Source organism: Heterocephalus glaber, unplaced genomic scaffold, assembly GCF_053883595.1.
Source record: "Heterocephalus glaber isolate CG9 unplaced genomic scaffold, H.glaber_assembly_v1.0 deba00000546, whole genome shotgun sequence".
In the NCBI taxonomy this organism is placed as follows: domain Eukaryota; kingdom Metazoa; phylum Chordata; class Mammalia; order Rodentia; family Bathyergidae; genus Heterocephalus; species Heterocephalus glaber.
In genome coordinates, this window is record NW_028258147.1 from 7,400,683 (window position 1) to 7,414,392 (window position 13,710).

Genomic DNA, 13,710 nt, shown 5'->3' on the forward strand with positions numbered 1-13,710 from the left:
CTAAGTGCTCACACTTTAAATGCAAATACTTACTGTCTTGTTGCTTTTCTCTCATTGCCAAGACAAAATACTTCAAACCCAAAGTTAAAGAGAAGGTTTATTTAGCTCAAAGTTTGTAGAGGTTTCAGTCCATAATTGGCTGGGTCCAAGGCAGGGGGGCATCACAGAGGAAAAACAGTTTCTGGCACCCACACAGAAGCAAAAGCAACAAGGGACCTTAACTGTGTCTTTCTGCCCCCTTTATCTTACTCAGACTACTGGGATTAGGGTGGTGCCAAACCAATCAGTGCACCAATTTAGTAATCACACACCCTTAATCCCAGCATCACACACTCTATAGATTCAGCCACCTCTGAAAAAACCCTATAGACTGCATGAAGCTTTGGATGGACATCTAGACACACACCATAACACATATAAAAAATAAGAAAATTCTTTTAGCGTAGTTTCTAACTCAGAAACTCTCAATTCAGACTGCATCTTAGAAGCACTATATCTGATCCTGCCTCAATGTTTTTCGAACTAGAATGGGGTGAACTGTACCAGGAGATAAGGACATTAAATATGTCGATATATTACACATCTTTCAACATATGTCTTTTCCTTGTAACCCTCAAAAAGCAGTCAAATGAAGTTATATTATACTAGCTTGGATTTATAGAGCCTTTGGGGTTAAAAAAAAAACCCTGTAAATACCAAAAAACCCCCAAGAAAACAAACAAACAAAACAAACAAACAAAAACCTGTAAAAATGCTTAGTACAGGTGATGGTAAAAGTGGTATAGAAAGATTCCTTAAAAGCAAAAGGAGGGGACCGGGGATTTAACTCAGTGGCGCTGTGCCTGCCTTGCAAGCGCAAGGTCCTGAGTTTGATCTCCCGTACCAAAAAAAAAAAAGTAAAAGGAAAGCGGCCAGGCGTGGTGGTGCACACCTGAATCCGCACACAAAAGCACCAGACACAATCACTGGGAAGTGCTCAGAGGGGGAGAGTGGGAGAGTGAGAGGTGGTGAACAGGCAGAGAGAATAAAGCTAGAGGAGAAAGTGTTCCACAGTAAATAAAACAGTGCCAGTAAAACAAACAGAAATGTAGCTAAGAAAACACTGGGGGCAGTTACACCCCAAGCACCTATTCTCAAAAAAAGTACTGTTACAATGACTTCATGGTTAATTAAGACATGAAAATCCACTAGGGGAAGCAACATGGAAGATGGAGATGGCCTGTCTGCTTGGTGGTACACGCCTATAATCCCAGTACTCAGGAGGCTGAGGCAGGAGCGTTGCTATTAGAGGTCAGCCTGAGCCACACAGTGAGTTCAAGGTCAGCCTGAACTACATAGTGAGACTCTATCTCAAAAAACAAACAAGGGTGATTTAGCTCAGTGGTGCCACCAGCTGCCTTGCAAGTGCAAGGTCCTGAGTTTGATCTCCCATACAAAAAAAAAAAAGCGCCCCTCCACCCCCAACCAAAACAGAAAAACCAAAAGAAAGAGGATGAGACCCATCCAGAAAGGGACAGAAGGTGGTACTTTTCTTACACTGCTCTCACCAATGTTAGAGTTGGCTACAAGTTCTTCAATGTCATCAAAATGCCCAAATTTGTATACAAACACACCTGTGTAAAGACATTTAATGATGACAGTTGATAATGATTTTAAAAAATGGAAACAAAACAAAGAAAAAAGGAAACAAAACAAACAACTGATAAAGCATGTTAGATCTGTATTATGGAAAAGTACACAGAAGTTAAAAAAGAATGAGGTGAATCTATCTGCAGTGAAACAAAGAATTCATCACAATATATTAAATGAACAAAAACAAGCTGCAAAAAAAAAAGTTAAGATCTCATTTATATAAAAAGCAAAGCAAAACTAAATAGTCTCTCTAGGTTGTTTATATTTTATAAAACATAACACATGCCAACAGAAGAGGTGGAGGGATAAACACCAATGAGTAAACAGTGGTAATCTATAGATCCCACAGAAAAGACAGGAGAAGGCACGGTGTGTTGGCACATGTTTGTAATTCCAGCACTTTGAGAGGCTGAGGCAGGATGATCACGAATTCAACCCAGGCTGGATAACTTAGCAAGACCCTGTTTCAAAATAAAAAATTATAGCCAGGTGCAGTGATGCACTTGTTTTTTTTTTTTGGTACCAGGGATCGAACTCAGGACCTTCCACTTGCGAGGCAGCCAGCAGAACCACTGAGCTAAATTCCTAGCTGCTGTGGTGCACTTGTTTAATCCCAGCACTCAAGAGGCTGAGGCAGGAGGATCCCTGTGCAATCAAGGCTACCATGGGCTATAATAGTTTAAGACTAGCTTGAGCTACATAGCAAAAACCTGTCTCAAATAAATAGATAAACAGATTAGATAGAGAAAGAGAAAGAAAAAAGAAAAGAAAAAAGGGGGCTGGGGATGTGGCTCAGTGCAAAGACCCTGGTTCAATCCCTACAACAAAGATGCCTGGGGTGGGTTGGTGAGGCTAGTACCGAGGTCGGCTTTAACACTGTACTCTCCATGTTGCCTAATTTTTGTAAATGATCACATTCTCATGCGACTGCCTTCTTGTATGTATTACTTTTTTAATTCAAACAATATTACAAAAACTCTTTCCAATAGTAGGTGGCAAACATTTTCAAGCTATTTCTCCAGACTGAAAAAGGAAACAAAACATATCATTTTTATAGTAAACATTATCCTAGGCCAATGATGGCAAACTTTTTGTTTTTTGAGGTTTTTTTCTGAGACAGGGTCTTGCTATGCAGTCCAGGCTGGCTTTGAACTCCTGGTGATTCTCAGCCTCCAGTGCTGGGATTACAGGCGTGCACCATCAGGCCAAGCTGGAGAATCTTTTAGAGCTTTCAATGATAACCTGCTGCAGTACGCCTGGCATGGGTTTGCCACCACTGTAGGCAAGTAACACTGCATCTAATTTCAGTAACTCAACTTATCTGTCAAATCAGGGATAGTAAAGGGAAAATGAGAGATTTAGTAGCTTTCCTCTACCTCAAAATACAAATAATCCTTCACATAAACAAAACTCTAGGAACAAGGAACAGAATATGTTGTGTTTGGTGATATATATATTTAAGCAATATCTATAATGTCAGAGGCTCACAGAATAAAGTAAAATAGTCACTGCAACAAAGGATTTCCCTTATTACTACTAATAAGGGAACTTCACATTTAAGAAAATTTTACAAATGGTTTATTATACCTTCAGAACAAAATACAACATAATATATTTACAACTCTTGCAAAAGCCAAATATTAAAATATGATAAGTGCTAAAAAAAAACCTCTCAGGGGCCTGGAAAGGATAGATACTGTAGAAAGTTTTGAGATATGTAGCATATAGATATATAACAAACTGATTTACTTTGTGACTTAGATGAAAAACTATGTTTATGTCTGATGCTTAACATCTTGATACATGGATACAAGAAGAATCCAAAGACAGTAAAAACCACCAACTGGGCTTTATCATGTATCCATTTCTATTTCCTTTCCCTGTATATTAAATGTGCAATCTCCACTCTTATATGTATAGGTTCCTCAACGGGTCAATCAAACATCTCAGATCACCACGCCAAATCAGTCTTTTTTTTTTTTGGTACTGGGGATCAAACTCAGGACCTTGCGCTTTCAAGGGAGGTGGTGGAACCACTGAGCTAAATCCCTGGCCCCCAAATCAGTCTTTCTCTGACTTTATTTCTTTTTCTTTTTTGGTACCAGGGATCGAACTCGGGACCTTGAGCTTTCAAGCCAGGCGGTGGCACCACTGAGCTAATTCCCCGGCCCTGACTTTATTTCTTTAAGTTTACTCTCCTGTTCTTTTTTTTTTTTTCTTTTTTGTACCAGGGATTGAACTCAGGACCTCATGCTTGCAAGGCAGGCATGGTGCCACAGAACTAAATCCTCAGCCTAGCCTCCTGTTCTTTCACTTACACATGTAGCTATCCACATTGCTTCTTCTGCTTCCTCAATATTCACTTCAAAACGTGGCTATCTTAAGACTGATGAAATCACCTAAAACAACCATCAAGGACCACCTAATGGCCAAAGCCAATACTCTACTATCTAATTTTCATCTGTGCAGTAAGTAGCCAGTGAAAAATCTGCACTTTAAATAATTTCTACTTCAAATTGCAAGGTCAAGCACAAGCTGGGAAATTTGGTGAGAAGTTCTCTGGGGATGTAGGTCAGTGCAAAGGTGCTGGGTTCGATCTCCAGTACCTAACAAGTCTTACAGGCTGGGGATGGGGATACAGCTCAATGGTAGAGTGCTTGACCAACAAGAGTGAGGTCCTGGCTCAATCCCTAATACTGTGCCAAAAAATAAAATAAAATAAAACCTCTTTGTGGCACATATTCACATGTATCAACTCCTAGCTATTAAATGTTTAACAAAGGGCATCTTGTTTGATGACTATGGATATACACAAACAAAATTAAGAAACAAAAATAATTAGAATTGGACTATACTAGATTTATATACAAAAATTTTCAAGTAGAAACAAAGGATATCCCTGTAAGACAAAGGACATTTTGTTGGGGAAAGATATGAAAAGCAATAGTGCCGTGCCTGTCTCGCAAGCATGAGGTCCTGAGTTCGGTCCCCAGTACTGCAAAAAAAAAAAAAAAAAAGCAGCTGGGGATTTAGTTCAGTGGTACCGCTGCCTGCCTCTCAAGCAGAAGGTCCCGAGTTTGATCCCCAGCACCAAAAAAAAAAAAAAAAAGCAATAATACAAAATAAGTTTTTATACACAGCATTTGAAGAACTATGTTAGTGGAGTTCATTTCTGAAGCATCTTTCTCTCTATACCAAAGTGAATTCAGTGATATAGAAAGCTAAATGATCCTTCTCATTTCCTCACCCTGACATCCTTCACTTACACTTAAAACAGACACTCATTAAGTTAAAATGCCACCCTTCATGCTTTGATGAAAGACATGACATTGACAAACCACGTATTTAACATTTCTCTAGTGACAGTGAATTTATATCTATTCATTAATACATTCTAATTAAATTAACTGTGACTGAGAATGACTAAAACTATTTTTCAAGCTTCACTAGTCCTATAATCAAAGCCAGGACAAACTTTAAATTTTTCTGGCTACAAAAAAAACACCTTTTTTGGGAAGAAAAAGTTCCAGAAATTCTGGAAGAAAAAATTTCCTTTTGGTTGATGAAACTTTAATACATAATTGTCATAGAAATGCTATGCAAAATGTAGGTACAGCAGGTTTTTGTCTACTTAATTTTGCTATGTATAGTAACATGCATGAGGTCCTGGAGAGTTTGGTAGTTACTTCAGCTCCTTTCCCTCAGCGCCAAATGTCTATGAATCCCAGATGAAAAGATCCATTTACTATGATCACTCCAATTGGAAGTGATCTGTATCAATTCTGCTAAATTTTATAGAATGTTTTTGTATCGCTACACAATAATGATCATAGTCTAAGTAGTCCCCTTACTGTCCCTATAGATTATACAAAGAACATCAACATCTCAGCTATCATATTTATTCTTCTATAGTTCCTAAAACATTGTCTTAGACTTTTTAGATACCAATACATTTTACTGGACAAACTGGGTGGTACTTGACAGCAATGTGATTCCTGCCTCTCTGCGCTCTCCAATCCTCAATTCTTCTTGCTGCATCTGGCTAAAAGCCAACTACAGGAAAAAGTGTTATTTCAGCTCTCTTAAGTCTAATATATGAATTACAATATCAGCAACATCCATATTTAAGAGTTCATAGGGCCTTATGCCAAGTATTACAAGTTTGAGCCTAGCAAGGGGAACTTAGCAAGACCATCTCTCAGGGAAAGAAAAAGAGGGCTGGAGATGTAGCATAGTGTGGAGGCCATGGATTCAATCCCCAGTACAGTATCCCCTCGGCAAAATCTGTGCCAATACCAATACTCTGGTCTCCTACACAGGTACAAGGTATATAAAGTTGGCAATAATATCTCTTGACACATCACTGAATGAATGGAAGCAAACAATGACTGAGAATGATGAGACTTGGTTTTAAAGCTACACTGATTACCATCCTCTCAGACATACTCAATTTTTGTGAGCTCGAGTTTCTCCTAGCTGTGATTCTCAAAAGAAAATTCTAATGAAGATCCTCGAGTCACGTAAAACTCAGATCAGGATTTGGCAAACTCATCCTCTCTACACAGGTAATACAATTTATGGGTTATCTCTGGTTCTTCAGGTGGAGAGTATGACAAATTCTTTAGTGATGACTGTCCTATCCTTAGGTACTTAGTTAAATCTATTCAATAAAGTCAAACATGCATTTGTCTTGAGTCAAGTTCCATATTACTACAAAGACTGATTTATCAAAAGCTCCAAGGTTCTCTATCTCCATGTCAAAAAAATAAAATAAAATACTAGAACGAAAACAAACTGGAAGCAAACCGTATTCCTAATTCATTGACACAGACTTTGTGGGCCATCCCAGGAAGTGAATCCAGTTCAGTTCTCAAAAACGCTGTTCTGGGATTTTATACAATTAGAAGTTCAGATCAAAGGCCCAAAAGTTTTAGTGGGAAACCCATGGAGTTTTTGCCTTGATGCAAAACAAGCTTTCTAAACTGCAAACCACTCAACTATACTTTTAATCATGGTAGCCAAAGGGAAATGGATTTACTTCTAAACAGAGCAGCCCAAAAATCAGAACTAGGATCTGGGGTCAGAAGCAATAAAACAAGGCTTAAAAAAAAAAAAAAAAAAAAGAAAAAAGAAAAAGAAAAGAGCAATTCCCTATTAAAGCTCTTAAAACTGTTTTCCGTTGCTGATTTAAGAATGCAGATAAAGAAATTCGAACATTGCGGCTTTTAAGATTACAGAACGTTAAAAATATGACATGGCGTCTTCATTCGTTCTTTTTCCCCCTCGCTCCCACACCCTTAAGTCACAGAACACGACTTTGTTGCCAGATACCGTTCCCGGGAAGGGGCCTCGGGGCGGGGCTAGCGGATGCCAGCAGGCCGGTGAGCAGGCTGCGATCACAATAACCCTACCCCACTACCCTCCGACCTCCAGGGGCAAGCTAAAGTGACGCTCCAGAGCAAGGGATCCAGCAGCGGGCACAGGGACGGGGGACAAGGACAAGCCAGGCACAAAACAGTATCCAACAGGAATCAAGGCTGGGAGCCCGAGCAGCACTGCACGCAGGCCCTCTCAGATCTTGCAGAGGGCGCGGGGCCGCTCCAGGCAGGGCCGCGCAGCCAAGGCCCTAGGATCGCGAGGGGGCTCGGGCACCGGGGCCAGCAGGACCCTGATTCCCGGATGAGGAAGGCCTATGCTGCTCGGGGAGCCAGGGCAGAAAGAGTGAACAGGACACGACGACCGGCGAGGGGCTGAGCGCCACGGTACCTACCTTCCCCGGTGTCCACACAGCCCAGGTTACCGTGGCCGCTGTTCACCCTAGGGCTCAGCTCACGCGCTCAAGCACCGCCCAGCCGGAAGCAGCCCATGGCCCCACCCCCATCCGCCTCGCAGGCGGCCTCCCGACCAATCATCAACCAACTCGCCGCTGACGCACAGCTTTTCCTGTCAGCCATTGGCTCTTCAGGCGCGTAGCCGGGATAGGCTAGAAAGCGCCACGTCCCCGGGAGCGCGCCGAGCTGCGTGGGCCGGATTCCCGCCCAGCTCTGGTCCCCGCTACTGTCCCGAGGGCCAGCCATAGCCCATTGCTCTGGCGGCTTGTGGGCGCGGCAGTTTGACCGCCACGTCTTCGACTATATCCGTCACTGCCTATAGTGAACTATCCCAACTTCGTCCCCTTCAGTGCGGCCACCCTGCGGAGGCATCTGCGGGAGGCTCTTAACTGAAGCTACGGTGTATATTTTAGCTTCGTCTCCCACTACGCCCCTTACAGATCTTATGGTCCGGCCACCATCACCTCCGCGTTCCCCACCAGGCTGTCCTTTAACATCTCCGTGGTTTTGGTTCATCAAGTGGTTTCTGTCTGCAATAAGTGCTTTCTTAATTTTCTGTTCATGAAGACCAACAGAAGTCTCGGGGCTGGGCACGGTGACATGGCGTACGCCTGTAATCCCAGCGTTTGGAAGGCTAAGGCACAAGGATTGCTGTGAGTTTGAGGCCAGCCTGGTCTACATAGAGTTTCCAAGGGTGTCTTGGACTGCATAGCAAGACCCTATCTCAAACAACAGCAACAATTTTTTTTTTTTAATTCCAGTTGCATGCTAGCTCTAGAAGCTTTTACTGACCCCACAAAACATAATACTTACTTATTTGCCTTGATAGCACTTTGTCTTCAGTACCCTGCCATATCTTGCTTTATAACATTGGTTACTCATCTGTTCTCTTCCAGACTAAGTTTCAGAGTTGGGCTTTGCCTATTTGTACCTGGAGAACTGAGCTTACTGCCCAGGTCAAAGTAAATGCTCAATAATGTTAAGTGGGGGCCAGGGATTTAGCTCAGTGGTTTCACTGCCTGCTGTGCAAGCTCAAGGACCCGAGTTCAATCCCCGGTACCAGAAAAAAAAAAAAATAATAATGTTAAGTGAACTGAATTGGTGAAATCCATTGCATGTCCCTGGTTTAAGAGAAACGCAGGAAATGATTCACCTATGTATTTTAGTGTCATGAAATTAAAACATATTCAATGAGAGTTACTATGTTTTCAACACAAATGAAATATATAAAGTTCTTATCAAATAAAGACTACAGTTTAAGATCCAAGTACCAAGTCCCCGAGAGAGCTAAATACAAAACAAGTTAGTTTACTTTTAGTGCCAAGATGAAAGAATGCATTTAGAAGACAAAGGAGTGTCAGCAGCCCTTGGTGGGAGCCAAGAGAGGGCTTCACAGGAAGGCGTAATTTAGGCTAGACTAAGCAAGTCCCAGTTTAGCAAAACATCAGGGACAAGGCCAAGTGGGAAGTAGAGTGGAAGGCAAAATGTTCAGGTCAGGTAGAGGATGAGGGGGGTTGAAAAGACAAGGAAAGCATAGAGAGTACTTTGGAGTGGGCATGGAAGATTTTGACCACTAAGGGGCCTGAGCTGAAGATGGAATTGTGGGTCTCCTTTGGAAGATTTTTAAGCTTGTGGCTAGGTGTGTGTGTGTGTGTGTGTGTGTGTGTGTGTGTGTGTGTGTCTGTGTATTGATATTGAAAATGGTTCTTTGAGGAAGATACATATTCTAATAAGGATTAACTTCACAGCAGGCTACAGCAAGAGGTATTTTTTTTAACTTTTAAAAATGCCTCCTTACCCTTCTCCACTGCTGGTGGGAGTGTAGACTGGCACAACCACTGTGGAAATCAGTGTGGAGATTTCTCAAAAAACTGAAACTAGAGGTTCCATTTGACCCAGCTATAACTCTTCTTGGTATCTTCCTGAAGGAATTGAAACCATCATACCACAGCAATATATGCACACCCATGTTTCTAGCAGCACAGTTTGTAATAGCTAAATCTTGGAAACAGCCTAAATGCCCATCAACTGAGGAGTGGATAAAGAAGATGTGGGGTTTTTTTAAACATACAATGGAGTACCACTCTGCCATAAAGAAGGATGAGCTTCAGACATTTATAGCTAAATGGATGGACCTTGAGACCATACTCTTAAATGAAATAAATCGGACACACATGTTTAAATACCTCATTGTTTCTCAGGTGTGAGAAACTGAATGTGGAAATAAGGACTGAGATGTATAATGGGATGTTGGGAAATGGGAAGAAAGTGTTCAAATGGGAAGGGGAACAAGGGAGGAGGGAGGGAGGGAGAAAGGAAGGAAGGGACAAGAAAAAAAGTGAAAATAGAAGGAAAAAATAGAAACAAAGCTTTTGTACATAGGGAGGGGAGGGGCTTGAGGGGGGGAATGGGATAAAATAAAATAAAATTTATTTTAAAAAATAAAATGCCTCCTTGAAATCAGGCACTGTGCTAGGTGCCAGTGAACCTGTAAAATGCAGAGGGCATCATCCCTGCCCTCAAGGAACTGCTGCCTAGTGGGAGAGCCACTAGAAGTGTTGTGGTAAAGGCTGGACAAGTCGTGAGACTCTGCCAGAGATAGGGCCCTCCAGCCCTAAAGTTTCCCATAGATAAGGACCTGGCCTAGTAAGGGAGAAGAAATGGAAATGAATCCTCATATGCAAAAGAGGTTTTAAAGTAGAAAAACAGCCAGGGATGTAGCTCAGTGGTGCTTTACCTGCCTGGCAAGCACAAAGTCCTGAGTTCGATCCTGGGTAACAGAAAAAAAAAAGTAGAAAAACAATTTGTATGTCTCAGTTAAAAACACAGTACAAGCTGAATGTGGTGGTGCACACCTATGATCCCAGCACTCTGGGAAGCTGAGGCACAAGAATTGCAAATTTGGTCCCGGCCTAAGCAATTTAGCAACCTATTGAGACACTGTCTCAAAATAAAAAATAAAAAAGGGTGGGGGATGCAGCTCAGTGTGAAGGCCCTGAGTTTAATACCTACTACTGAAAAAACAATCACAAAACTGGTTCATCAGGAGAGACTAGAGATTTGAAAAGAGAGAAAATATGGAATAGCCATTTAGCAGAGTGACAGACTAGGGGAATGTAGAGTGATTCCCAGGCAATACTGAGGACCTAAGGCTTGTAATCATGATTTTTGAGGTGTACTGGTTATGTATGTCATGCAGTTTTCTACAAGAAAATTCAGCAGCACGGTACAGGCGTGGAGTTGCTTGACAGCTGGCTTTAGCCAAGTGAATAGAAGAAAGTGAAAGAAACACAAAGATCTTAAGGGTGCATGCAAGAGAGTGAGAATAATAAGACTGATCACAGAATCTGAGCCAGAAGGAAAGGAAATGAGGACATAGGGGGAGTGGAGATAGGAGCAACAGATTTTAGGACTGGTGGGGTTGAAGGATTACTGGACTCAGGGAAAGAGGGAAGATGGTATAGCTGGACAATGGGATTAATGGGGTGGAATGTGGTTATTAATGACAAAACCTTGTTAAAACAAGAGGAGTCAGAGGTTGAGAAAGATGGAGGACAAGACTTCAAGGAAGAACAATAGGGTATAGGAAGGGTCATCCATGTGGATATTAAAAACACCAAGGGTTAGAACATAACACATTTCGATCCCCGGTACCAAAAAAAAAAAAAACAATGTAACACATCCTTGGAATGATGGTGATTTGGGAGCTTATATTTTAGCCCTCCAGCTGTCCCAATATAAAAACCACTTCAGTAAGCTGTGCAGGATGGCACATACCTGTAATCCTGGTACTCAGGAGGCTGAAGGAGGAGGATTGCCTCAAGTTGGAGGCCAGCCTGGGCTACATAGTGAGTCCAAGGCCTGTCTGAACTACATAGTGAGACCCTGTTTCAAAAAATAAATAAATAAATAAAAATAAAAAGCACTTGAGTAAAGACAAAGACTCATCTAAGATATTTTAAACCAGAGCAAAGCATCTAAAAGCACTTTTGAATTGGAAGTTGGGCCAGGTATTCTGAAAGTCTAAGTCTAGGTTTCATTGAATGTGAAATACAGTATTGCTTTTTTTTTTTTTTTTCTTTTCTCTTTTGGCTTTTGAGATGGGCAGGGTCTTGCTATGCAGCTCAGGCTGTTCTCAAACTCACAGTGACCCTGCTGCCTCAGCCTCCCAAGTGCTGGGATTACAGATGTGTTCCACCACACCTGGCTTGCAGAATTTTAAACAGAGATAGTCAATGGACCATTGTTGGGAGCAATTCAACATAATTTTGGGGGAAAATCATTTCAGAATTAAATTATGATCATGCCTCGTCTTGCCTACTGGTGGGCTCTGACATGCTGAAACATAAGTCCATTTTTGCCTCCAGTCACAGCTGAAACCTCAATGGTCCCGTGATGCTGGGACACTCTGGGGCAGGATTACACCAGCTGAAGACATCCTACTTTCTTGAGAACCAAGTAGTAAGAGAAAAGTTTCTTCTGGGAAGGGACAAATTCCTAATCAACATAAGTCCCTCATCGACCTAGGATCTTCATCAGCATAAATTCCTCATTGTCCTAGGATTATCGCCGTCCTCTGAGTCATCTTTTACTCCCTATGAACCTAATAAAAGTGTGGGAAGTTTGAGGTGCCTTCGCCTTTGCTGCCCAGAGCAGCACTGATCAGGCCCAAGCTCAGCTTCTTTTCTAAGTCTCATTTCCTATCATTATTCATTAATTTGTCTTGTGCTGCCATGGCTCACAGGAGACCAGGACTCATTGCAGGGGTTCTGGTAATGTCCCTTTTGCCTGTTCCATCTAACAGACACTTCTCAGTGACCCTCTTGATCTGTAATTTAAGAACCTATAGGGGCCGGGGATTTAGTTCAGTGGTTTCGCTGCCTGCTTCACAAGCGCAAGGACCCGAGTTCAATCCCTGGTACCAAAAAAAAAAAAAGAACCTATAGTTTACCTATACCTACCTTTGAGCCTGTAACTCTTCTCACTGGAATTGCTAATTCAATAAGCATAGTGAGGTTTGTCAGCACTTCAAGGGAGTATCATGTACAAAAGAAATTGTACCATCTGGGCACTGTGGGTGGCACACACTTGTGATCTCAGCACTGAGGGAGGCTGAGGCAGGAGGATTGCAAATTCAAGTCCTACCTGGACAAGTTAGCAAGACCCTGTCTCAAATAGAAATAAAGAGGTGGGAGTGTAGCTCAGGGCACAGGCCCTGGGCTCAAAGCGGGAACCAAAAACAGAAAAAGAAAGAAAGAAAAAATAAAAATAAATCACACCAGTGTTTATAAGACTGAAACAATAGCAAACCTAGGAAATTTGAACACATAAGAGAAATTCACCCTATCTTACACACCTTGTCTTATACCTTTGTGTAGGGACCATTCCTTAGCATCAAATCCAAGTCTGAACATGGATAAGGCTAGCAAGGGTAGGTTAGGGAACAGGCTAAGGAAGAAGGCATAAAGATTGAATCAGAAGAAAATTAGCAAGAGGGCCCAGGGATTTAGCTCAGTGGCACTGTGCCTGTCTCATAAGCACAAAGTCCTGAGTTGGATCCCATGTACCAAAAGAAAGAAAACTAGCAAGAAAAACTGGCAAAAAGAGACACTGGAGAAAGGTCCCCTCATATTTGTCCAGAGTAATCTGGGCAAAGAAGAAAACACAAGCTGGGCGTGGTGGTGCATGCCTGTAGTCCCAGCATTCGGGAGGCTGAGGCAGGAGGGTTGCCATGAGTTCGAGGCCAGCCTGAGCTACCTAACCAGACTTTGTCTCAAAAAAGAAGGAGAAGGATGGGGGGGGGAGGGGGAAGGGGAGGGGAGGGGCAGGGCAGGGGGAGGGAAGGAGAAGGAGAAGGAGGAGAAGACATACCTCCTTTTTTGCTTAAAGGCTTTACGTTCAAGCTTTAAATTAGATAAATAGAACCTTGGTGAGGCATCCCTCAGTGATGTACTTCTTCTCTTGTTCTCCTTGTCTCTTCTCCCAAGTCTCTGCTTCCTTCTGTTACCACTTCTCTTTGTATCTCCTCTTCTCTGACCCTCCTGCCACCTCCATGTTGCTCTCTTCTGCCTCTTCCAGTCTTGTTTCCCTTGCTTTCCTTTCTCTGTCTCTTGGCTCCATCTGCCTTGAGAGCTCATCTTCCTGTGCCGGTTCGGCTGGTGGTGAGATACAGGCGGGCTGTGCTTGTGTGTGGTGGTGAGGACACAGAAGTAGGTACTGCTGGGATAAGAGAGAGCTGTGCTGTCAC

At 42.4% G+C, this 13,710-nt stretch overlaps 1 protein-coding gene across 5 annotated transcripts in view; it reads right to left on the reverse strand.

Moving 5' to 3' along the window:
- Positions 1–7,534, reverse strand: part of Calu (calumenin) — a 30,957-nt gene extending 23,423 nt beyond the window's left edge. For 2 of the 5 annotated variants that reach the window (XM_013076523.3, XM_004856392.4), the window contains exon 1: positions 7,403–7,534. The gene's annotated coding sequence lies outside the window, so the exon portion shown is untranslated. The remainder of the gene's footprint in view (positions 1–7,402) is intronic. The other 3 variants (XM_087204564.1, XM_004856393.4, XM_087204565.1) reach the window with 3 other exon arrangements.
- Between the last annotated feature and the right edge of the window lie 6,176 nt (positions 7,535–13,710).